At 43.0% G+C, this 26,816-nt stretch overlaps 1 protein-coding gene and 1 non-coding gene across 3 annotated transcripts in view; both read left to right on the top strand.

Moving 5' to 3' along the window:
- The window catches only part of Ankrd11 (ankyrin repeat domain 11), a 150,327-nt gene that overhangs the window by 51,015 nt on the left and 72,496 nt on the right, over window positions 1-26,816 (top strand). For both annotated transcript variants that reach the window (XM_021171028.2, XM_029480582.1), the window contains exon 2: window positions 9,805-9,868. The gene's annotated coding sequence lies outside the window, so the exon portion shown is untranslated. The remainder of the gene's footprint in view (window positions 1-9,804; window positions 9,869-26,816) is intronic.
- Window positions 1,333-1,439, top strand: LOC115031862. The gene has a single exon (XR_003837499.1). It is a non-coding gene; the product is annotated as a U6 spliceosomal RNA (small nuclear RNA).

The raw sequence follows: 26,816 nt of genomic DNA, 5'->3' as shown, positions 1-26,816 counted from the left end.
CTCGCTTTTACATCGCTTTCTCCTTAGAAACTCTTTTATTTACTTATTTTTCTAGTGATTGGGATAAGGTCTCACATGGTAGTTCTAGCTGGCCTAGAACTGACTATGGCCAGGATGGCCTCAAACTCAAGAGGTGCACCTTCCTCTGCTCCTCAAGTGCTGGCACTAAAAACATGGCCCACCACACTTTGTAGGCAGGCTCTGACTGAGAGTTTGGTCTTGCTTGAGTTGAGACTAGTGAACAGTGTGTATTTCTGTTTTGAAGGAGTGTATTCTGAATGCTTTTTGAGTCTCAGGAGGAGAAAGCTTTGTTTTGTTTTGTTTTGTTTTCCCCTGGCTGTCCTGGAACTCACTCTGTAGACCAGGCTGGCCACGAACAGAAATTCTCCTGCCTCTGCCTCCCCAGTGCTGGGATTAAAGAAGTGCTCCACCACTGCTCAGCAAGAAAGCATTTTAAAAGCTATCACAGTAGAGAGGTTGTTGTGCTGTTGGAGGTGGTGAATGTGTTGGTGTGCTAAGTCATGCATGCAGGAGGAAAGGAGTTTGCCGCCCTCCAAAGGCCAGAGTTCTAGAGTCAGAGCCACTCTTTACAGGCTACTGAGATACGGTTTAGAGGACTTCCTGCTTTTCTTGTTCTTGTTTTTCTTTTTTTTTTTCCCCTCCATGTGGTTGCTGGGATTTGAACGCAGGACCTTCGGAAGAGCAATCGGTGCTCTTAACCACCAAGCCATCTCTCCACCCCCCCCCTTTTTCTTAATTTCATGTGTAAGCTATATTCATTTCCAGTCAAACTTTCATATTTCAAAGAATGTAAATTGAATGGACCAAAAGGGCAAAGTGCTGGGATAGATAGAGATTGTAATTTCCATGGTAATGTTTACATAATTACATGTTAATGTGTCAGCTGAGTTTGCTACTTGCATTTCCTTGTTCTGACACTCGCTCTTGAGTGTGTGTGTGTTCGTTTGTTCGTTCGTTCGTTCCACTTGACCAGGTTATTTTGCCCAGCTCTCATCTCTTGTGGTGATGTAAGGTAAAATATGAAGTCTACACGTCCTTTTAGAGATGTTAAAAATATCAAAGACCTTTTGGAAGTAAGTCAAGACTTAGTTTTGATTTTGAAAGGTCAGTAGTTTGCCAGGTGAGCAGAGTGGAGGAGAACCCTTTGTGTTTTTCATTCTGTTCTTTAGGTAAGGTCTTTCTGTGTCGCCTGGCTGTGCAGGCCAGGCTGGCCTCAAACTCAAAGGAGATCCACCCACTTCTGTTTCCTATGATTAAAGGCACACACTCACTATGTCCAACCTTGTGATATCTTTAAAAAATATTAATATAGTGCTTGCTTTGGCAGCACATATACTAAAATTGGAACGATACAGAGAAGATTAGCATGGCCCCTGCGCAAGGATGACACGCAAATTTGTGAAGCGTTCCATATTTTTAAAGTACCCAAGGAGCTGTAGGGGTCTGCAATCCTATAGGTGGAACAACAATATGAACTAACCAGTACCCCCAAGAGCTTGTGTCTCTAGCAGCATATATAGCAGAAGATGACCTAGTCGGCCATCATTGGGAAGAGAGGCCCCTTGGTCTTGCAAACAAGTACATTCCCCAGTACAGGGGAATGCCAGGGCCAAGAAGTGGGAGTGGGTGGGTAGGAGAGCAGGGCGCGGGGAGGTTATAGGGAACTTTCAGGATAGCATTTGAAATGTAAATAAAGAAAATATCTAATAAAAAAGATTAAAAAATATTAATATATATTATTTGTACAAAATAATGGGTTTCATTGTGACATTTTCACGTAGGTATACAGATATGCTTAGATAATATTTATTCTCTTCCTCTACCCTCTTTCTCTTCTCTTTGACCCTTCCTCTGCTTGAGTCTCAGGGTCCTGCCATATAATGCAGGCTGATGTCGCTCTGGATCTTCCTGCCCCGTCTTCCAAGTCCTGGGATTTATAGGGTGTGCCACCATGGCATTGCTCACAAGTGTGCTTATCTAGTTCTTCATAATGTACTCTTTCTTCTCATTGTGGTTGTGAAATTTGAAAACCAAAATATATTCCTTGTTAGTCCAGTGACCTGTTTTATAGGCCAGATGGATATATAGTATAGATGAGTGTCAGATGTGGTAGAGTCACTTCTAAGCAGTATGGAGGATAAATTGATTGGGTGTGTGATTGAAGGCGGAGAACTAAGTTATGATAATGTAGGTGAGTAAATATTGATTTTACTGAGAGTTAGAAATTAGGATAGTAGTGGTAGAAGTAGGAAAGTTTTTGTTGTTGTTGTTTTTTTTTTTTTTTTTTGGTTTTGTTTTTTTGTTTTTAATTTCTTTTCCTTGCAATAGAATTGACAGGTTTCACAATCTCACTTTTGGCAGTAAGAAGGAACAGCTGTTGGCTTCTGGCTTGTAGGATTGCATAGACAGGAAGTTCAGGAAAAGAGGAGGCTGGATAGAGCAGTGTGCCCACACTGCACGTGTGGCATGTACGCGAGGAGGATGGGAAGCATGTGTTGACAGTGCTGGACATGGACATAGTTATTCAGAGAAGAGGTAAGCGGCATGGTTAGATCGCAGTAGCTGAGGTTGCTAAGCAGAATGGTGGCAAAGGGACATAGTTCAGAAGATGATGTAGGAGAGGAGATGAAGCACGCCCGAAGGAAACTGGGAGAGATTTCAGGGGAGCCTGGTGTGGATGGGGTGGAGGTGGTGTGTGTGACCAGTTTACATGCATGTTTCAGAGCTAAGCTGTGAGCTTTAGGCAGATTACTCGGACGCTTGGAACTTTCGGACAATACTCCAGTTAAGATGTAGTGTGAGAGACCTCGTGGCAGATATGAGTACCTGCCACTCACCAGCTCGCTCTCAAGTTTTCCTGGTACCTGAGTGTTCCATACTTTGGTGTGTCAGTAACCAAGTCCGTTGTACTAAGTACAATGAATGCAGACACCTATGCATAGTTATACACGAGACCACCTTGCCTTTATTCCTATTTTTTATTTGACTTTGGCCACAAGCTATAAACAAGTTTCTCTAAAGGTCTGTCTACCTATACCTATGTTTCTCTGTGTAGCCCTGGCTGTATTGGAACTCTGTAGAACAGGCTGGCCTCGAACTCCAGTGTCCAGCTGCCTCTGCCTTTTGAGTACTGGGGTTAAAAGCGTTTTCCAGCACTCCCGGCTAAAGATTTATTTTTTAGCAGGTGCTTGTGTGTGTGTGTGTGTGTCTGTCTGTCTGTCTGTCTGTCTGTCTGTCTGTGTATGTCTGTCTGTGTGTCTGTGTCTGGAGGGCAGAGGCTAACATGCTTCTCGAGTAAGGGTAAGTCACAGGCAGTTGTGAGCGACCTGGTGTGGGTGCTAGGATCTGAACTCAGGTCCTTTGCAAGAGTAACATGTGCTCTTAGTCCTGAGCCATCTCTCTAGCCTCCAAAGGATCTTTTTTTAAAGGGAAAAATAGTTTTGTCAGATAAAGGAGAATCTTAAAAAATTTAAAGTTGTTTTAGGGATAAGCAGAGTTTTATAGATTAGAACTCCTATTTCCTTAGACATACCAACTATTTTCCTTATTTCTCTACTCTCAAGAAGTTTAAGTCATAGTTTTTTTTTTTTTTTTTTTGCTTTATTGCTGTTTTACTCTTTGTGACTGTGATATAAGCAGCTGTTTCCTTAATTTTTCTTTGAATTGGTAGCAGATGGCAACAAACTTGCATCTTGCAACTTGACTGGAGTCATTTTATAACTTTTGTTAGTTTTCTTTGGGTCTCTGGTATGTGCCTTTCTCTTTGAATTCTTCAGTTTTTTCATTTCTTTCTCCAAAATGAAGTTTCTAGCTAGGTAGTTCACTGAGGTTCAAACTTTTGTTTGATTGTTTATTCACTCATTTATTTCAATCATTTTTTAATATTTAAATGTGTGTGTGTGTGTGTGTGTGTGTGTGTGTGAGTTTGTGTGAGATGTGTGTGAATGTCTATGGAAGCTAAAAGAAGGGGTTGGATTACCCTAGAGGTAGTTGTAAATCACATCATAGTGGGGCCAAGTAGTAAACTTGGGTCCTTTGCAAGAGCAGTCAGTGTTCCACTCTATCACTGAGCCATCTCTTCAGCCCCCTTGTTCAAGTTTTAATGGAGCCTCACTGGTAGTAGGTTTTGTTTTCCTGTGGGCGCTTCCTTATGTGGTTTGTTATATTGCTTCTTAATCTGTCTTTCTGGGGCACCAAGAGAGGGGATTTGCAAGGAGTTCTGTGGATGAGGCTTTGTAAAATGAGAGTCCTTACGGAGCTCTGCATGGTTCTATTTCCTGTCTGATGGAAGAGACTGTGCCCAACACACGGAACAGCTTCTCACACTGACACCCGGAACAACCCCAGCATGGACTCTTGCCACGTTACTATACCCACGACACTACTCAAGAAGTAATGAAGTTGGCAGTGAACACCAAAGAAAACACATGTGGGCAAATGATCAAGGAGACATGTATTTGTGCTTACAGTTCTGAAAGTCCTAGATCATTGCATCAGTCTCTGGCTTTTGATGTAGGGCCCACGCTCCTGGGACAGGATAGAAAGAGGAAGTGTACAGATTCACCTGGTGGGGGGAAAAGGACTAAAAGGGGACCTAACTCCATGGAGTCAGGATCTGTTGGCTACATTCCTGAGAGCTGCACCTTTGTGATTCACATACTCTATGGACCAGGCTCCTTCCCCAGCATCGCTGTGTGAGTTAACTGAGCTTCAACCTGAGCTTCGGTGGGAAGGAACAAGGCAGAGCTCTGCTGGGGATACGGCTGTGGGATTGTGTGGGCTTGAGAGGAGCTTGTGATAGTGGCTGTCTCTAGGCCGTCTGAAAAGTTGGTTTTATGTCTTTATTGTTAGAATGTGTGAGTGAAGTGTCAGGAGAAGAGATTTCCTATTCTTCCTCCTTCCAGCCTAGAGAGTCGCCTTGGAAGGAGTTTGTTGTGGTGGATTTCTTGATTGAAACTTGGTGCAGATTCAGACCTTGTGGTGTCTGGACTGTCCTTTGTAGCTTCCATAACCTTGCCAAGCTTCCTCCATGTAAGATGCTTGGGCTGTGCTGAGTCACTTTCTTTAGCTTGAGTTTGAATTGTATTGAAACATTTAGTTTTGCCTTTTTTTCCTCCCTCCCTTTAGGTGAAGGAAACATTAAATTTAAAGGTGTGTGAGGAATTTTCTTCTTTTAACGTCTTTACCCTCCCAGGAGGGTGGAGTAGGGGAGGGGCTAGACTGAGACCTTCTTGCTTCTCTAGAAGGAGGCCAGGGTCAGTCCTAGGCATGACTTGCCTGTGGAATTCTGTCTGAGAACTTCCGGCCATACAGGGATTCTCCGAGTTCTCGTGGACTCACTAAAGCCATAAGAATAGCTTTCATGTGCAAATATTGAGTTTCCAGGAAAAAGGGATTCTCTGGATCTAGCTGAATTTGAGTCCCAGCACCTCCAGCACTGACTGTGTAACCTGCTGTATATTTTTCATAGACCCATGGTTCAGTTTTCTCATCTGTAAAGAAGGATAATCATGATGGCATAGTCTGTAGGGTTATTGAAATGAAATGCGTCAGCATTAGATAGTCATGTGTATTTATACACATACATTTTGACTCTGAGCTTGCACTTGGAGAATGATTCAGCACTCCCTGTACTTAACTGTTCAGCTCTACCAATGGTTTTGTTTTATAAAACTGCCATCACAGCCAGCATCATGGCATTGGTTGCACTTACTAGCCTTGGTCAGCTTGCTTGTTTTCCTTGTGCTCAGACATCTGTGAGGAAGGAGATTGACTTTTGTTCATTTGTTACCGTCTGGGGTTACAGAGAGCATTTCCATATCTTTTCTTTAATTTTTGAGAGCTACTCATGCATCTTTCATTTCTAAGACGTTCTCGTACAAAAGGTCATATAAACAGGGTAATTAATAGACACTGTAACCCTCGGAACCAGGCAGAGTGGTGCATGTCTAACGCTACCATCCAGGAAGCGGAGTCAGGAGAACTGGGAGTTAAGGCCATTCTAGGACTTTTTCTCAGTGTCAGACACGTGGGGATGTAAGCTTGTGTTTCACATGATGGCATGGGAAGGGACAACCCATGAGATTGGTCCTCACCTTTTGGTTTAACTTAATTCCCTTCAGACAGTGGTTCTCAACGTTCCTCACACACCAACCCTTTAATACAGTTCCTCATGTTGTGGTGATCCCCAATCATAAAATTAGTTTTTGTTCCTATTTCATAACTGTAATGTTGTTACTGTTGTGAATCGTAAAGCAAAGATCTCACATGCAACCCCCTGTGAAAGGGTCATTTGATTCCAAAAGGGTCACAGCCCACAGGTTGAGAAACACTATCTTAGGAGCTGCTCCAGTGCCTGCACCAGTAGTCCTGCTCTTATGGTTGTCATCTCCTCTGAAACTGGTGTTAGGACGATGTGAGCCACCATGTGGGTGGCAGGAATTGAACCTGCGTCTTCTGTAAGAGCAGCTAGTACTCTCGTTCAACTTACTCATACTTGTTTTTAATAGCTTTAAGGCTTTAATTAGTAGCCTATAAAGAGATTTAAGGACAGATCAAGAAAGCTCACTTTATCTTTGTAACATGCACGTGGAACATCTTGCTTGGTACAGCAAAACCAAGCTAGAATTTTTTTTACCATGTTGGGGAGCAAAAGTTGGAGATTGTGCTTTCGGACATTGCTTGTCCTCGGAGCCTCTCCTGCCCCGGGCGATAAGGTTGCCTGGCTCAGCCCTGCTCCCGCTCGGAGCTGGATCTCATGGTGGATGGATGGGGTCGTGGCTTATGAGTAGTGAGGTTTGTTGTGTTTTCCCTGTTCTACCCCCACCCCACCCCACCCCACCCCACCCCAGGTCTCACGGCACTGCAGGGAGGTTTTTAAGTATGCAGTAGAGGTTTTTTTTATTTTGGTCATGAAGAGGGGAGCTGGGGTGGGGGGTAGGGACAGACTGACCAGCCATGGACACGTGGAGAGAAATGAGGGAAGGGAACGAGGAGAGAAGGAACAGAGAAGGAAGAGTAAGAGAGGAAGAGCCATTCCAGGGAGATTATGTGGTTTGTTCCATCATTTTGAAAGTTACTTCACCATTTTCCTATACTTTTTATGTGTAAAACGTAATGTTTAAGTTTGAGATTGCCTTTAAAAATAATCGTATTGGCGATCTTACTATCTTCACAGCATATGACCCACTTTACCCAATTTCTCGTATGTACAGGAAGTGTGGACACTTTGTCATCGTGTTTTAAAGTGACTTTTGCAAGACTGGATACAAGATATTCGTTGGTTTTGATACTGGACTTAGATGTTACCTTTAGATGAATACATTCTTGTATAAAATCATTTGCTGAATGGAAAGTTGTCTTTGTACCTCTAATTAAAGCCCTAGTTGTGAAATACAGAAACAAACTATTTTAGTTCAGTCACAAATAGAAGTGTGATTACTCCTACAGTTGGGGGGGGGGGCAGGCAGCATGCTGTTGCTTTAGGCTGTTGCTCTTCTTTCCCCTCTGCAGTTATTAGGAGGGAGAAGAAGGTACCAGCTCCTGGCCACCCCGGCCAGCACTCTACAGTGCTGGAGCTGCTGTGATCGGTGTGTGCATACTGAGTCCCACTGGCTCTTCCCGGCCATAAAGGGTTCTGGGCTTTCTTATGTTCCACAGTAACTATTGTTTTGAATCTTGTAATGTTTTGTTGCTATTTTGAGCTCTTATTGTACACAGTAAATTCTATATATTAAATTCCATATAGATTTGAAAGATAACTATGGATACTCAACTGCTCCCCCCCCCCCTTTTTTTTTTACTCTTTTTAAATTTAAAAAAAAAAAAACTCTTCAAGCCCAGAAGACTAGGAAATTCAAGATCATGGTTCTGACAAATTCATTGTCTGATATTTATAGTGTTTGTAATTAACCTTTTGAATTGAAAATACTCAAGAAAAATTGCACACAGTAACCTTTCCTCCTCATGGTAGCCTGCACAATATTGTTTAATAGTTGATTACATGATAATTCTAGAAGCGTTTTAATTGTTTGAGGAGGGGTACTTCTAGGTTTTTTGCAAATAATTCTGCTCGTCCACATTTTCTTCCTCCTCCTCCTTCATATAAGGGACAGGAAAGTTCTAGAGTTAGATGCCTCTAGGAGATCATGGATCCAGTCTCCCACAGGTTCCTAAGATGGTCCACTCCTTTAAGACCTGTTCTTTTTTTGCTCGTTGTTCAGATTTTTGAGAGTCACTAATGTTGATGAGACGTTTTTTAGTTTAGTAGTTAGTACGTTGGGGTTGGGCCTAGAGAAATGACTCAGCAGTTAAGAGTACTTGCTACTCCTACAGAGGTGCCAAGTGCAGTGCCTAGCGCCCACATGATGGCTGGAACACAGCTGTCTGTAACTCTAGTTCAAAGGGATTGGATGCCCCTCTGCTCTCCAGAGGCACCACACATGTACATGGTGTACATACAGGCAAAACACTCATTTACATATAAAACAGTAATACATAATTTTAAAATGTAGAGGAAACCTGTCTTCAGTGTAAAGTGAAGCAGGACAAGGCACTGGTTGTGGGTTAGGGACATCCCTGTAACTTCTCCCAGAAGAATTCGCTCTGTGAACAGCTTTGCTGAGCCTCTTGGGCTTATACCACCATGGGCTTACCTTGAAGAGAGCACAGCCACATCCCAGCCACATTTGGTCCCATAGAAAGTATGCAGGCACTCTCAAGTAGTAGGAAGAACACCAACTTAACTTTGGAAGGTTGCTGGAGTTGTCCCCTTCCTGCCTTTTCTTCGCTTTCTGTATATGGATGTTTTGCCTACATGTATATCTGTGTACCGTGTGCATGTCTGGTGCCTGCAGAGGCCATAAGAGGGCATTCGATTCCATGGACCTAGCATTACAAACAATAAACCAACTTGTGGGCACTGCAGATGTGACTCAGGCTCTGAAAAAGTAACACCTGATCCACTACTCCAGCTCCTGAACTCATCCTTTCTGAATTGGAATTTTTCAATTTTAAGAAAAGACTTCATGTAGGTCCATTCACGTGAGTCTTGAGTTTGTGATGTAGCCAAGGATGACCTTAAACTCTTGATTCTCTTGGCTCCACCTCCCAACTACTGGAGGCATGTACAGCTGGCTCTTGAAATACATTGTTGTGTCTTTGGGAATGGATTCCTCTTCAGATTTTGAGCATGAAAGTACATGCAATGGGGTGTATATGCTGGGTGATAGCTGACTAATGAACGCCCAGGAGTACTCTGTACTGGACCTCAAGCATCGCCTTGTTTTGGGGAACATGCAAGGGACAGCGGAGAGGGGAGGATGGTCAGGAAGGAGGCAGTCGTAAGTTGGTTGGAAATATACTGTAGAAGTTTCAACAGAAATCTCTTAGAGGATACAAAAATGTAAGACTTTGATAAGTAAGGGTTTGATGATGATGTTGTTTGGATTTCTGTTGAACTCATCTAAGCTTGTCTTAAGGTGAAACGAGCCTCGTGCTGAGTCCTTGCCTAGGGGAGGAAAGGAAGACACACCAAGCCAGGCCATCAGATAATCATGTTGGAGCTTTCCCTCATCCTGTTCTGTGAAGCCTTGCTTTGTAGTATTGAGAATAAACACTTGCTGCAAGGCAAACCATCAGATAGGAAGGAGCTCTTTATAAACCCAGACCAGCTAGAGACGAACCTTTGTAACATCTTACTTGTTATATTACAGTTGGTCCAGGTAGAGAGATACAAGAAAGAGATTAGCATGGACTTAATCTGTTCTTCCTTTCTCCTTTCAGAGCATACTGCCCTGCTGCTGTTCATATCCATTCCTGAGCAACACTGGTTTTTGCCATGGAATCCGTGAGTACTGCTTCTTGCATTTGTTCTTGGGCCTGATTGAGGTTTGCTCAGGGCAGTGACTGCTGTCCTGGATTTTATTTAGAGAGGATGATTGTGGAGTGCCTACCATGAAATCTCCTGGGGTCCATAAATAGCATCTCTTGTGTCCTTGTGAGAGAGATTTTGTTGAAAAAATCGTAGGTTGATGGTCTTGTCTTGTCTAGAAGATCTTCCACCATCTCTAAAGCTGCGTCTGGGAGGCCCAGCAGTTGCTATTTGTTTAGTACTGTGTGCATGTTGTATTAGCTGTTATCATGAAGAATAGAGTTGGAAATGGGCAGGACAGGTCTGCGGCTTGGGACCTGGCATCCTCTGCTGCTGGTTTTGGGGAGAGTTGTAACTTTCATGATTTTCTGAGTGTGGTCAGTTGGGAGGGATGGGATCTTTGGCTGATATGTCCCAAACCTCCTGAGAGTGACTGGCATGTATCCTGAGAATAGGGACATCTCTCTCTATAAAGGCCTATCTGCCCTTGGGTCTCACCAGTGTAGCTGCCATATTGTCTTTTCTAAAGGAAGATTTGATAACTGGCAAGAAAAAGTGTTGGCATGTTTTAAGATTTTCATGTCTTGCCCAGTTCTTAATGTTTTCAAGTTAGTAGCCCCCCAATTGTTATCTTTATGTGTTGTTAACAGACCTCCCCTCTACCTCTTTAATACATTTTCTTATTCTTTTTTTAAATCTTAGTCACCATTACTTTGGCCCCTTTGAAATGGATCTGACTTGTCTTTCTCTTGAGTTGCTTGAAGGAAGGGAAACTATAGGGGCTGGAGAAGTGGCTCTTGGCTAAAAGCACTTGCCCTTCTAGAGGACCTGGGTTCAGTTTTCAGAACTCACATGATGGCATCTAGCCATCTATAACTCCAGTTCCAAGGGAGGATGTTGTTTTGGTTTCTTTGTATGACAGGTTCTTATGTGATGCTCTTGTATACATGCAGACTGTATATATATATATATATATATATATATATATATATATATATACACATTTTCAAAAAAGAAAAAGAAGGCAGAGGGAGGGACTGGGTGAGGGGGGCACTATCAGAAGGGAGAAAGCTATAGGGATGTAATGTAAATAGATAACTTAATTAATAGAAGAAGAAGAAAAAGAGCAGGGTGTTGTGGCACATCCTTTTAATCCTAGCACTGGGATGCAGAGGCATGCAGATATCTGCATGAGTTCGAGGCCAGCTTGATATACACAGTGAGTTCCAGCATGGCCAGAGTAAGACCTCGTCTTGAAAGAAACAGAGTGGGGGAAGGGAGGGATTAGTAAGAAGTTCAAAAGAAAGGAAATGGGCTATAGGCTTTAAGCTATTACAAAGCATTAGCAATAGGTAGAAGCTGTCCTGGCAGTGGGAGTGGTCCTGTGTGCCTACCTCCCTTCCCAATTGAAGAAGTTTTTTATGTTTGAAGGTAGATCCAGCTTGTCCGTGCAGTAGGCCAACTGTTCAAAATGAAGAAAAGGAAAACGAGAGTGGTAACATGGAAGCCAGCCACACATACCTGGGATTGCGGCTATATTCGTGGATCTTAATGAGTAACAAGGAAAAGCAAAATGCTATTTATCTTTTTGGCAAAAATTAATTGTTAGTATTTCATGATTCTAGAGATGTATTTCTCCAACTAGAATAAAATATTAGGATCGTATATGGAGAGACTATAGCGTTTGCCTACTTGGTCTAGGCTCTGGTAGAGTTAGTGTGAAAAAATTATTATTACTATTTTTTTTTAAAGATTTCTTTATTTATGTAAGTACACTTATATATATGTAAGTACACTGTAGCTGTCTTCAGACACCCCGGAAAAGTACATCAGATCTCATTACGGATGGTTGTGAGCCACCATGTGGTTGCTGGGATTTGAAGAGCAGTCAGTGCTTTTAACCGCAGAGTCATCTTTTCAGGCCCCCCCCCCCCCCCCACACACACACACAGTATTTCTATATGAATGTTTTGCTTACTGTATATTGTGCGCCATTTGTTTGCTGGGCTGTCAAAAAAGTATTAGATCCCCTGGAACTAGAGTTAAGCACAGTGAAAGAGCTGCCATATGGATGTTGAGAATTAAACCCAGCTCTTTTGCAATAAAAGGTGCTCTTTACTGTGGAGCCATTTCTCCATCCCTGAAAGTTTTATAGCATGTCAACTATTTTTTTTTAAAAAAGACTCTTGATGATATAGCTCAGATTGGCCTCCAGTTCATAACTGCCCTGCTTTCCTGTCAATACAGGCATAAGGCGCCACACCCAGCATCATTTTGGCTTCTGAAAGTGATATGGCATGATAAAGTGTTATTTATATGAAAGAAATCTTGGAGTTTCATTTGTATTTGTACATCATTTATTATTTTACTTTGTGTTAGGCTTGCCTGTATCTGTATATCATGTGTGTGCCTGTTGCTTACAGAGGCTAGAAGAGGGTGTTGTAACCCCTGGAGCTGAAGTTACAGACAGTTGTCAGCTGCCATGTGGATGCTGGGAATGTCCTCTGGAAGAGCAGGCAGTCCTCTTAATTATTGAGCCATCTCTCTAGCCCCTCATATTTTATATTTTTAATTTAACATGTATATTCAAAATAGAAAAGAAGAAACAGGAAGCTCAGAAATTAGAGGCCAACTTAGTGATTGTCTTAGTCAGGGTTTCTATTCTGCACAAACATCATGACCAAGAAGCAAGTTGGGGAAGAAAGGGTTTATTCGGCTTACACTTCCATACTGCTGTTCATCACCAAGGAAGTCAGGACTGGAACTCAAGCAGGTCAGAAAGCAGGAGCTGATGCAGAGGCCATGGAGGGATGTTCTTTACTGGCTTGCTCAGCCTGCTCTCTTATAGAACCCAAGACTACCAGCCCAGAGATGGCCCCACCCACAAGGGGCCTTTCCCCCTTGATCACTAATTGAGAAAATGCCTTACAGTTGGATCTCATGGAGGCATTTCCTCAACTGAAGCTCCTTTCTCTGTGATAACTCCAGCTGTGTCAAGTTGACACAAAACTAGCCAGTACAGTGAGGTGTTGTCTAGAGAAACAAAATTTAAGTTGAAATAAATAAAATAGAAAAATATGAGACTAGGACCATTGTGCAATGATCAAAGGACCAGTGCTTTGCATGTGTGAAGTCTAGTTTCATGTCCAGCCTGCTGGGGCTATGATTCATTGTGTTGCCCAGGCTATCTCTGAACTTCTAGGCTCTAGAGCCTTCCACTTTAGACTAGCATAGAGGCACCCATCATTGTACCCAGCAAAATTGTTTCATTTTCCTGTAATATTGATATATATATATATATATATATATATATATATATATATAAGTCATGTGAAAGCGTGTGGCATGCTTTCTTGGTACCCTTGTAAGTACAGTCTACAGCAAGCCACATGTACTTGATACTGCACAGTACTCTATCCTCAAGAACAGCAGAGATAGGTACTCTGCCTGGCACAGTGTACTAAGTTCATGGGAGAGTAACATCAGATCTCACTGTAAGTGGTTATGAACCACCATGTGGTTGCTGGGAATCACACTTGGGACCTCTGGTGAGTAACTTGTGCTCTTAACCACTGAGTCCCAGCCTCCTAACCCTACATCTTACCAGAGATGACCAGGGGTCCCTCAAGATACATTATAGGCAGCAAAGCACATTTTGTTTCATTACACAGTGTGCATAGCAGGTCTGGAAAGATGGGTTAGCAGTGAAGAGCATTGACTAGTACTCTGCCGGAGGGCCTGGGTTTAATCCCCAGCACTCAAGTACTGTTTCACAGTTACTAAGTATTAACAGTTCTAGAGCACCTAATACCCTCTCAGGTCTCACAGACTTGTGAACAAAACACTCAGCACATAAGGTCAGGAACATTGGATTATAGCAGCATTAACTTACAGAGGTTTGTTTGTTTACTTGTCTGTCTGTCTGTCTGTTTGACATAGTTTTCTTTCTGTAGCCTGTGCTGGCCTTGAACTTAGGGCAGTCACCTGTCTATGTATTGCTAGAACTATAGGCGTCCTGGTAATCAGGCCCGGCTTCTTCATCCGGTGATTTATTAGTTTGACTGTTAGATAAAAAGGAGTTTGTTTTCTAGCTGTTTATGTGGGTTAGGATGGGGAATGAATGCAGTGTGCCGGGGAAAGCAGTCCAGTGTTTTGGGGCTTCCCCTGTTCAATGTCTGTAGAAACTTGATAGTGTTGTGTCACCTCTTAACCTTTGTCTTAAGTGTTAGATAAGATTTCTTCTTAGCCTCTGTATTGGTTACTGTTATGCTGGTATGGTACAACACCATAATTAAAAGCAAGTTATGGAATAGTTTGTTTTGGCTTTCAGTTTCAGAGTTTCAAGAATCCATCATTGTGTTGGGGAGGCATGCCAGACAGGATGCCAAAGCAGTATACTGAGAGATTGAATCTTTAACTGCATTGGAACTAGAAGCAGGATGAAGCTTTGAACTCTCAAACTTGTCTCCAGTAATGCAGTTCCTCCAAGAAGCACATTTTACTGGGCCCCTGAGTTCTTTAGCCCTGGATGTAGGGTCTAGAGCATACATGGAAGGTTGTAGCAGCTCTGTCCTTGCAGCAGATGTTCTGAAGACCAGGTAGTGTTCAAGCCTGTGCCCTGTCTGCAAGCACACCTGGGGGACAAATATTATATCCCCTGTGATTGAGCTGCTGGCGTGAGGTGCATCTGGTCTGGAAATGGTTATACGTGTTTGTAATTCAGAATCAAAGGTCATGAAAGACATTTCCCAGTGAAGTGAATCAGGACAAGACAGGGCACACACAGACTTAGGACAATGATGTGTTCTGGCTACACTGTTACTGGAAATCAGTGGAATTATCTGTTCTGTGTCTCATCAAGGAGCTCTGAGGGGAAGGAAGCCCTGTTGTTGGATTAGATGCAAGCGTCGCCTTCTGGAGTGCGTGATCTTCAGGCTCTTGCATGCCAGTGGCATGTATTTTGGTAACTGCAGTGTGCTTTGAGGCAAGGTGAGATGGTTAGCTTGCTATGTTTAACAAGTGCATGGTGCTTTTGTTGTTGCTGTTGCTGCTGCTGCTGCTGAGGACATCTTTTGGAGCACTCCTGGGAGAAGAACTGAAGCTCATTCAGAAGCAGCTAGGAAGGGCTAAAGTGTTCATGCTCCATCCTCCTGCTTGCATCGTCTGGTTGCATCTGAGCTCAGGACTATGTTTTAGGCTGTACATTTCACCTTATTTGCTAGGGTAGGGTACAGAAAGGGAAGAACTTAGAGAGCCCTTCTTTTCAGAAATTGTGTACATACTGAGTATGTGTGTTGAGAGAGACTGGACCTAGGGCCTGACTAATACTTGATGAGCACTCTACTACTAAGCTACATACCAAGACCTTGTTGAGTTTTACATAAAAACGCAGTGTGGCTGGGCGTGGTGGCGCACGCCTTTAATCCCAGCACTCGGGAGGCAGAGGCAGGCAGGTTTCTGAGTTCGAGGACAGCCAGGGCTACACAGAGAAACCCTGTCTCGAAAAACAAACAAACAAACAAACAAACAAACAAACAAAATGTAGTGTAAAGTGGCCTGTGGTTCTGCTGTTAAAGACAGGTTCTTTCATATTTCTCAGTCTAGAAGTCAGCAGTGTAATTGTGATAATTTCATATTTGGAAACCTAAGTGAAACTTGTTGCGTGATATTTATTCTTCAAAATGCAGACATAGGTAAGCTGCTGGCCATACCTGTCAGGATATGGTTTGCTCTTTAGACTGAGCCTCCATGCTTTGCTAACTGGGTACATGTTTTATTGACAGCAATATGCTTAGGATCCCAAATTGTGAGACATTGGCATCAGGCCAGAGGAGGAAAGGTCCTATTGGCAGCTTTCTTCATTGCAGCCTCTGACTCTACTGTAATGCCTAACTTCTGAGGGATATTAGAACATCTAGATAAGACCGTTCAAGAGTGGGAAGCCCAATGACTGTCTAGATGTTATTGTTGTTGTTATTTAGTGTATGTGTGTTTTATCTGCATATATGTCTATGTACCTACCATATGTGTGCCTGATGCCCATAGAAGCTAGAAAATGGAATTGGATCTCCTGAAACTGGAGTTACAGATGGTTGTGAGCCACCAACCATATGGGTGCTGGGACTTGCGCCCAGGTCCTCTGGGAAAGTAGCATATGCTCTTAACTGCTGAGTCATCTTTCTGGCCTTTCTTTCTTCCTTTCCCCTTTCGCCTTTCCCCTTACACCTTTTCCCTTTCCTCTTCTTTTCCTTTTCCTTTCCTCTTCTTTTTCCTTTTCTTTTTTTTCCTTTTCCTTTTCCTTTTTGGTTTTTTTCAAGACAGGGTTTCTCTGTGTAGCCCTGACAGTCCTGGAACTCACTCTGTAGACCAGGCTGGCCTCGAACTTAGAAATCCGCCTGCCTCTGCCTCCCAAGTGCTGGGATTAAAGGCTTGCGCCACCACTGCCTGGCTCAGCCCCTATTTCTTAGACACCACCCCCTTTGTTGTGTATGTGTTTGTGTCAAGACAGGGTTTTTCTGTTTAGCCCTGGCTGTTCTTGAACTTACTTTGTAGACCAGGCTAGCCTTGAACTCACAGAGATCTGCTTTCCTCTGCTTCCCAGTAGTTTTCTAGATTTTAAATGTTTTAACTAAAGGCATTACTTTTGTCAGAGTTGTCTAGAGGAACAGCTTTTGAAGACTCTATCATCTGTCTGTCTATGGTTTATTAAAGTATGTTACATTAATGGCTGTCTAGTAACAGAAAGTCCAAGAATCTAATAGTTGTTCAGTCCATGAGGCTATATGTCTTGGCTGGTCTTGAGTATATGCTAGAATGTGAGGAAGTGGCTATAATGCCAGTGAGGAAATGAACTTAACAGCAAAAGTGAGGGCAAGAGGCAGAGAGCACACACGTCCTTCTTTTGTACCCCTGTATATACAGGCCACCACCAGAGCCTGTGGCCAAGATTAAAGGTGTGTCTTCCCACTTCAAATGATTTAACTAAAAAATTTCTTCACTGGTATACCTTGATGTTTGGGTTTTAGTTAATTTCGGATATATTAAGTTGACAACCAAGAATAACCATCACTGGCTCACAACCATCTGCAATGAGATCTTCTGGTGTGTCTGAAGACAGCTTTAGTTTACTTAATAAATTTCTGGTCTAGAGCGAGCAGAGGTCCTGAGTTCAATTCCCAGCAACCACATGATAGCTCACAACCATCTGTACAGCTACTGCATACTCGTATACATAAAATAAATAAATCTTAAAAAAAAAAAAAGAATAACCATCACAAGTCTGCCCCTTGTCATCTTGACACACAATTACAGCCTCTAATGTCCTGCTTGATTTCCAAATGAAAACAATAACCAGGTCATCATTGTGCCTAATACGATATAACAATTGCGTGTACAATCTCCCTTGAGGAATCAATATTTAGTACAGCAACCACTGATTAATTAATGTTACATTTCATGATAAAGGATTTGAGGAAAGAAAAAACATATTTCTACAAACATTCTTAACAAAATATGATATAAACACTGATGGCAGTTTTAATCCTCGTTTCTGCAACTGCTGTAGGGAGATACTTATAACTGTCTTTCTCTGCCTCCTGTTCTGTCTTTCCTCTAGCCTCAGCATGCACCTCGAGCATGTCATGTCTCTTTTTGGAGGAACGACCCCTGCTTTCATTCCCGAGGGTCTGTGTTCTTTGTCATCCTGCCTGAATTAGACTGTTGTAGTTTACCATTGAATTTAATCTCAGGACATGGTAATACCAAAAGGCAACCTATAAATCTCTTGCACCCACACATATTCTTTTTTACCTCCGTGGTGGAGAAGCAATCCAATTTCTCTTTGGTAATCTGGGTCATTTACCCCTTCTAACACCGTCACTCCTTTCTTAGCCTGTTGGCTTATTGGCATCAGAAGCTCAGTTGCCCGGGGGGGGGGGGGGAGCTTGATTTCATGGACTCATGAATCTTGCTGAGTCAAAGCATACACCTCTGTTTGGAGAATTGTCTCCCGGCCCTTCATGTTGCTGCCACTAATTGGCGTCGTAACTGTGTCTTCAAATCCCGTTCTATCTTTCTATTGGGCCAGCTGTTTTGGAATGGTGAGGAACATGGTAAGACCAGTGGATTCCATGGTCATGGGCCCACTTTAACACTTCTATGGTTATTAAGTGAGATCCTTGATCAGAAGCAATACTGTCTGGAATACCATGACAGTGGATAAGATGTTCTATATGTCCACAGATGGTGGTTTTGGCATAAACAAGATGAACGGGAAAGGCAAGTCTGTATCTAGAATAAATATCTACTCTGGTAAGGACAGAGTGTTACCCTTTCCATGGAGGAAATGGTCCAGTATAATCAACCTGCCATCATATTGTTGGCTGGTCACCGCAAGGAATGGTGCCATATTTTGAGGCTCAGTATCAGTCTCTGCTGTTGGCATTCACCCAGTGGCTGTAGCCAGGTCAGCCTCAGGGAATGGAAGTCCATGTTGTTAATCCCCATCTCTGCCACCATGCCCACGTCTTCCTGTGCCCACCCATTGGGAAGTGACAGGGATGGCTGGAGAAAGAGGCTGACGGTCCACAGAATGGGTCATTCTATCTAGTTGATTATTGAACTTATCCTCCACATTTATCCTCATCAAAAGTAAGCTTTTGATGAGCACGGGGCATAAACATCTTTACATTCTTAGTCCGTTTGGAGAGATCTATCCATATACTTCCTGCCCAGATGTTTTTCTCACCAATTTTCCAATCATGCTCTTTGTAAGTCCTTTACCATCCAGTCAGTCCATTGGCTATAGCCCATGAATCAATGAAAACTCACACATCTGACCAGTTTTCCTTCCACAAAATATGAATGACTTAGTGTACTGCCTGAAGTTTGAGTGACGATTCTTTTGCCTCTGTGTCTTTTAGGGTTGCCTCACCAAGGGGTTGTAATGCTGTGTCTGTCCATTTCTGTGTGGTGCCTGAGTAATGTGCAGAGCCATCAGTGAGCGAGACCATAGTTCCTATCTTCCTCAGTCTACTGATGATAGGGCACACCCCAGGAAGCTTTAGGGGCATGCTTGGGAGCAGGCGGCACTGTATCAGGAATAGGAGAGGCATTGGGCAACTCCTTTACATAACTTGGTTTTTACAGAGCTTCAGGTCCTTGAGCCAAATGACATATGTGCTGCCTCCATCTGATAATGGACGGCTCTGTGCGTGCTCTGCTTTATGACTGTGGGTCACACACCACCCTGCTCATGATGGCCAAGCTCAGGTCGCAAGGTAAACTTGGTTGCTCATTGGCAAACATTTCCAGTGTGACCCAGTAACAGGCCACGCACTGTCTTCCAAATGGGGAAAAGATGTGTGCAGATGATGGTAGAACCCTGCTACAACATTCCACTGCCAGAGGCCCCAACAGCATCCTTACCTGCCATTGACATTTAGTAGCATTTAGTCTGCTGGATCATATGGTCTAAATGGTAGAGGAGCCTGGGCATGTTGAAGAATTTTGACTTAGTGGTGCCACCTGGCCTCTGGTACTTCCAGGGACCAATTAAACCTGTTGCATTTAATTCATCTAACTCAGCAGCAGCATCTCCAACCCTAGATTCTGGCATAAGAAAAAGGGGGACAATGAACCTTTTCAAATGGTACCCCTCTCACCACTCTGTATCTTACAGGATCTGTGAAGGGCCGCCATCCTTCCCATTGTGAAGATTGGATCCTGCACAGTGTGCCCACTGGCATGGCAGTTTCCTTGATCCTCAAATCCCTTTATCAACACTAAGCCGAGGGGTAGCATGCACTCTCACTCCTCCTGTTCAGTAGGCCATCTTTTGACAAATGCTTTAGCCAACCATCCTAACAAACTTCTGATACATTTTTTTGTAACTGTATGAGGTTCCATATTAAACCCAGAATCTCCACATACTGAGCCTATAGCAATAACTAAATCTCCTATCAAAATGCAGGGATTATTATTACATCACTTGAGAATCCTTAGGGTCCTCCATCTCCACTTTCCAAGTTACAGGATCCCAGTCTTGGGCAGTTAATGCCCTAACTTTAACTGCCAACACTGGTCATGACCAGGGCTTGAATTTTCCTTAATAATTTAGCCAGTCTTAAATCATCTCTCCCCAACCCCGCCCTGGTGCGCGAGCGTGCGTGCACACACACACACACACACACACACACACACACACAAATACTCACACAGGGTTTTCCTGTATAGTCCCCACTGTTCTGGTCCCCGCTGTCCTGGACTTGCTGTGTAGACCAGCCTGGCCTTGAAGTCACAGACACACCTGCTTCTGCCTCCTGAGTGCTGGGATTAAAGGTGTGTGTCGCCACTACCTGGCAGTTCAGCTAACCTTACAATAAGGTTATAATTACTATTTGATTTTCTTTGTTTGATCTTTCAATCTGATCTCTGTGGCTGCTAGAGAAAAGATTCTCTTACAGGACACAGGCAGCGCTCTTTAGAGTCCAAAGTTTAGACTGTTTATGAGCACCTCAAGGCCAGCCATCTTTATCACTGATCTCATTGTGGTCTTTTGCCATTGTCTGAGATGCTAGAAATTTTATTATGGAGTACATATTTTCCTTTGTCAATTTATCCAGAGGTGCAAGGAGCAAACCAACCATAATCGTTTCCCTTTTTTCCCCCACAAATTGTTAAAAGTTTTATATACAGATTTACCAAATCCATTGCTTCTAGCGTTTGGTGAATTAGGATCATCTATCTATTTATATTTCATGTGTATGAGTATTTGTCGTGTGTGTGTGTGTGTTCACCGTGTGCAAACCTGGTGTTTGCTCAGTCATAAGAGGCCGTTTGAATCCCTTGAGTTGGGGGTATTGATGGCTGTGAGCCACATGAAGGCGCTGGGCACTAACCTGCATTCTCTGAAAGAACAGCAGGGGCTTTTCATTTCTGCACAGCTCTCCAGTTGCATCCCAGCAAACCCTGCTTTTTGTAGCACTGTGGGTAACTCCCTGACTGGAGCTGGTTGCTGATGTCCAAGGGATCCCTATTTTGAATGCTGAGCTCATAATGGCAGAATGATGGCTCAGCACTGCCCGTCTCATCACCCAATGTTTGTTCTCAGTCTTTCCGTTTGGATTTCAGTCACAAGTTAGTTGGCTTTTGGATTTGGTGTACTTTGGCTATGATGGCTGTATGGTCTTGTTGTCCTTTGTGGCATGATGTTCTGAAACTCTTTCTTGGGGATGCTGTAGTATTTTTAAAAGTGGTTTTTAAGACCTTCCCAGTTTGGGAGAATATTGATCTTCTTAACTTGCTGTAATTGTTAATTTTGATTGCCCTTTCCTGTTGATTTCTTACCTATGAAAAAGGTTTGTTGACCTTTTCATTTATTTGTCCCTCGATGTTCATACTGCACCTTGATGTTCTTAAGCCATGGGCTCTTCCAAAACAAATGTCCTTCCTGACCCTTTCCTTCTGCTACTCCTCGCCAGCCTTTACTTCACCCAAGCTAAGGGTGTTTCATGCCTCTACAGACTGCTGTCTGCTCGTTCTGTAATTATAGTCAAATAAGCACCAACATTTTGACTGTTACTGGGAAGTTGAGGATGTGGTCTGTGGCAAAAAGAACTGTGGTTGTCTAGACCTAGCATTAGTACCAAGAATGATCAATGAGTTCTAGCTTTGTACCCTACAGAATCTGTGAGACCCTTCCCCAGACCCAAGTATCTTACCGTGACTTAGGCTAAGAATTAATGTTTCCAGTCAGTTATGATGGTGCATGCTTATAATTCTAGCACTTGAGAAGCAGAAAAAAAAAAGGGAATGGGAGTTTAGCACACACAGAAAAGCAATACAGTTTACCTCAGACTTTCTACAAAGAGCTGGTTAAAGTAAAACATAGGTGTCCAGACATTACTTCGTTATGTTGGAAGGGCAGATCTTCTGTGCCATGAACTAAAATGACCTGTATTCTAAGATGTTATACTCATTCACTGCCTTAGAAAATTTGATGCTTTGTTTTTACTAAAACTGTTCATGGAGCTTGACCAAAACTTTGTTTAAATTTGTAAACGTTGGCTTGTCACAACACTGTAGTCTAGGGGCTCAGTATATAACCCCTAGAGAGAGGCCAGAGGCCAGGCCCAGGGTCGTGTGCTCTAGGTCAGTGTGGAGCTTCTGCAAGTCGGCAGAGTGATACACAGCGTCCTGCATCCCCTTCCTGTCTTTGCATCTGTCTGTATTTGGCTCTCCTATCTGTGTCCTAAGTTTCTGTTTTAAGGAAAACAGCCACACTAGGTTCAGGTGCCTGCAAAGAAAGATCTCTCTAGTCCAAGTAGTCGTCCCATGGTAGATTTCCATGGTCAGTCTTGCTTACGTAGTTTGACTTGTCACACCAGCAATAAAAGTAAGTATAAAAAAGAAAGTATGTGTCTTACTTGTCTGTTGCCATGACAAAACACCATGACCAAAGCATCTTATAAAAGGAAGCATTTAATTTGGGGGGGGGGTCACAGTTCCAGAAAGTTAGGTGAGTTCATGTTGGGTATGGCAGCAAGCAGGCATGCTATTGTAACAGTAGTTGAGATCTTTGTCTGATCCACAAGCAAGCAACAGACAGACGGACGTGGGGGGATGGGAGGGAGATAGGAGACAGTGCACTAGTGCTGACTGGGAGTGGCCTGGGTATTTAAAACCTCAAAGACTCCCAGAGACACACCCTATCTTCTCGAACAAGGCTGGCTTAGATTACATAAGACCCTGTCTCAAACAAAACAAAGTGCAGGTAAGATAATAGGCTCAGTGGGTAAAGGTGCCCGTTGTGAAGCCTGACCCCAGAGCTCTGGTGCCCAGGACCACATGGTGGAAGGTGGAAACTGCCTTCTTCAGATTGTCCTCTGACCACCACATGCATGCCTTCACTGTGGACAAAACACAGCACACCCTACACCCACATGTGATTAATATTGATGGCGGGGGGGGGGGCTACATCTCACTGCATAGGTCATGCTAACCTTGAACTTTTGCTTTAGCCTCCTGGGTGCTGGGATTACAGGTGTGCTACAGTGCTCAGCTCCTCAAATATGGTAATCATAAAATAACTGACAAGATTTTGTAGTTACTCATTTTCTATAAAAAAGGAATGAGTTTACTTGTCAGGGGCCATTAGTTTTCAGTTTAGAATAGGGAGAGGCTGTTGAAGTCAGTGCTGGACTTGAGTAGGTTTACTTGTGAACCTTAAGACTTAGAGTTTCAATATAAACACTGGTATGGTGTGAGATTGCAGGTGTGTCCCAAGGTGGAGCATGCCTCAATGAGACTTATGCGGGGTGATGCTGAAACCAGGCCGTCATTCGTGTTTTAGATCACCAGGTGCTGTTTTGCTATGTAAACAGAACTTTGGAACAGCATAAACTGTTAATTGCCTTTAGGAGCTGACCCAATATTGTAATTCTTGTGAATCCAAACTCTGCTCTGGAAAACACTTTGTATTCTTATTTAAAATAACTAGTTTCCCAATAAAAAGTTAGTGATAAGAGATCTATTGTGTTAAAATTTTACAAATTATGCCTTATATTAACTTTGAGCCAGTTGTATGAAGTATATCTGGAAAATACAATAGAAGCATATTTTAGTAATTTGAATATAATTTTGGAGGTTTTTTAACAAATGCTGGTTCCCTGCTTGCATTTCAGAGTTTGTCTTCCGGGTCTTTCATCCTGTGCACTGCAGCATCACATACTGGTCTTTGGGAATAGGGTCAGCAGAGTCCGCTACATACCCAAATGCTGCTGTACTTTTTTGTAGGATGATGCAATCCAGAAAATTGCTAGGTACTGTCTGCTTATTGTGGTGGTTTCCCAAACTCCGTCTTTCCCCAAATTTTTCATTTTAGTATATTAGACTGGTTGAATGTTTCTGGGAGGAGAGTCATCTGTGTGCTTTCCATGAAGCCTCTGCCAGTCCTGATGCTTCAACAAGTGAAATTTCTAGCCAGTTGCTCTCTGATGGAAGGAGGAGGGTGTTTCCCAAGGAGAAGAGGTTCTGCCTTGAGTGGTTGGTGCATGTCAGGCAGTGCAGGGACTCAGGATGACACAAATGGAGGATTTGTACATTCAGTAAAGTCCTTGGCTTATGCCAGTGGATCTTTTTACCTTCTTTCCCTTCCCTTTCTTTCTGTTCTTCTCTTCATCTTTTCTTCCCTCCCCCTTTCTTTCCAATGGGTCTCTTTATGTAGTTTGTGCTGTCATCAGACTGGTTATCTTTGAGTGGATTGGATTATCTGTTTAGGTGTCACCTCAGTAAATTTCTCAAACCTGTAGACCTCCCGGATAGGTTTAGAGGCTCCTCTAGGGTCCTTGGACCACACTTTAAAGACTGCTATGTTGAGCCTCTCAGTCTGTATGCTTATTGACAATTTGTTTAAAATTCCATATCATGCTGTCCAGATGGCTAAGCAAGTAAATAAGGCACTTGATGCCAAGCCTGAAGATGGGAGGTCAGTCCTCCAAAGCTACATGGTGGAAGGAGTGTGCTGACTGACATCTACAGATTGGCATCCAGCTTCCAAAAAATACAACAAAAAATTGACACTGTTAAAAGAATCTGTGTGTCGTCCTATCTCGGTCAGTGTGCACAGTTTCAGCAGGTTCTTCCTGCTGTGGGCCCTGGGCAGAGTTGTCTTCTAAAAGTCCCATGGAAGTAGAAAGATCAGGCTTGTTGTGTTGTGGAACTGGTCTGGTTTTCAGAGACCGACTATGCATATGCTCAACTGTGTATTGGCACTAGAGCTACTTTTCTGTGTTTGATCTCGGTGCTGTTGTATACTAGGAGTAGACCACGTCACTGTAGTACAGGATGGCTTTCTTACGTAATACCCACCCTTAGCCCTTCTTTTCATGACCTTTCCTCCCAGGACTATGGAGTCCACTACTCAGGCACCCTATAGCCCTTCCCTGTGTCTCATCAGTTTTCTTTGCTTACATAATTCTTCTTGTTTAGAAGATGGCCTGGAAAATAATTGCACTTCAATTTGTAGACGAGGATTCTTTAGTTACTTCTGTGTTGCCACCGACTTGAAGATATTGTCCTGTTCTTAGCCTGGCATTTGCTTTAGCAATTTGTCTTTGTTTTAAAAAATTTTCAGATAAAATTATGATCTGGATTATAATGTCTTAAAATGTAGTATCACACTTGGAGATGTGTTTTATTTGGGTGATTTTCTATACGTCTTGGAGGAATTGTTATCTCTGACCTGTATGGGGACCTCAGTGTTTTCAAACAGTTCTGAAACCTGTTGCCTTTAAAATATCTGAGTGGGTTAAAGAAATGTCTGAGGTTGAGTCTTTGCAGCTCTTACAGAGGAACCAAGTTGGATTCCCAAAATCCACTTGGTGCCTCACAACCACCCATAACTCCAGTTAGGGGCATCCAGTACCCTCTTCTGAGCATCTTAGGCACCAAGTGTACCTGTGGTGCACACGTGTGCATGCAGGCGGGATCGTCGCAGACATAAAGTAAATCAAGTAAATCTTGAAGAAATGGCTCAGGAGACTTGCGTTTACTTTGCTTGTCCATGCATTGTGCAAACATAGTGCACAGTGTTACTTAAGCTTGCTGTAGTGGAAGAACTTTATTGTCAAGTGTGACTGCCATGTGTATATTTTTTTCTTAAGATACAGTGTAATGTCTATCTCTGAGGTTCATTTCAGTCTATTTTGTCTTCTTATCTCTTCTTGCTAGTTATGATTTGATTATGGGAGTGGAATTATTAAGGTGTACTTTACTTACAGGCCTGATAATTTGTAAAAATATACTTATTTCTGAAAAAACATGGATTTGGGGAAAATGTGCATAAGTAGCAAAAGTCTTATATAATTCCCACCTAATGAGCCGGGCGTGGTGGCGCACGCCTTTAATCCCAGCACTCAGGAGGCAGAGGCAGGTGGATTTCTGAGTTTGAGGCCAGCCTGGTCTACAAAGTGAGTTCCAGGACATCCAGGGCTACACAGAGAAAGCCTGTCTCAAAAAAAATAAAAAAATTCCCACCTAGCTTTCCCTTATTGCTACCGTCTTAAGTACTACCTTGGTCTGAACTAAGAAGCCAGCATTGACACTTGAGTATTAGCTGTAGACGTTTCAGAATTTCTCGGGCATTTCCTAATGTCCCCTCTCTGTCATAGGACCACATCTGGTGTACCTCATCACATCTACTTTGCACTACCCTGCAGTCCCCTTCATCCTATGGAATTGCTAATCTCTGAAGTTCACTTTTTGTCTCTTAGTAGGGCATGGAGGTGGGTGTATTATCCTGAGTTCAGTTCTATTTTGATACCGAGGTGACTATTTGACTCATACCTTGATCTTATTTGCTCAGAATAACCTCACAGCGACTGGCTGCTTGTATAGAAAAGGAGGGTATGTTCGCTGGCAAGGTTAGCTTCTTTTCAGGGGAAGTTTGGACCTCTGTTCCCCATAAACAGAAACAGCCTTGGGCTCTGTAGTCCTGTTGTGGGTGACACTTTGGGCCTCACAAACAAACTAGATTTTGTTCAATCTAGAATGAGGTTTGTGAGAGCACCTGCTGGAATGGCTTTGTCTATAGCGTGCGCTCTCTCAGGATAGGAGTTTGACGTGTAGGATGAGCCTGAAAGACTATTCTCTTTTCTGAGGCGAGTTGGGGGCGGGGGATGAAGATGGAGGAGGTCTGAGAGGAAGGATGCTTTAGATTTCTGTATCTTGCTTTTCACTCTGTTACAAGGTTGATTTCAGGGACTGCTGAGTAGAAAGGCATGAAGAGTCTCTGAGGACTGTAGTGAGTGTAGTAGGTTGACAAGCAAGATGTCTCTTTTGACTTTTAGTGGCCTTGCTTGAGGAAGGGAGCACCGGGGCTGTTCCTGTGGCCCACCTGGTCCTGTTAGAATTTGGCTTAGGTTCC

Source organism: Mus caroli, chromosome 8 (assembly GCF_900094665.2).
Source record: "Mus caroli chromosome 8, CAROLI_EIJ_v1.1, whole genome shotgun sequence".
NCBI lineage: Eukaryota > Metazoa > Chordata > Mammalia > Rodentia > Muridae > Mus > Mus caroli.
The sequence above is the reverse complement of the archived record's forward strand: the minus strand, read 5'-3'. Positions and strand labels throughout refer to the sequence as shown.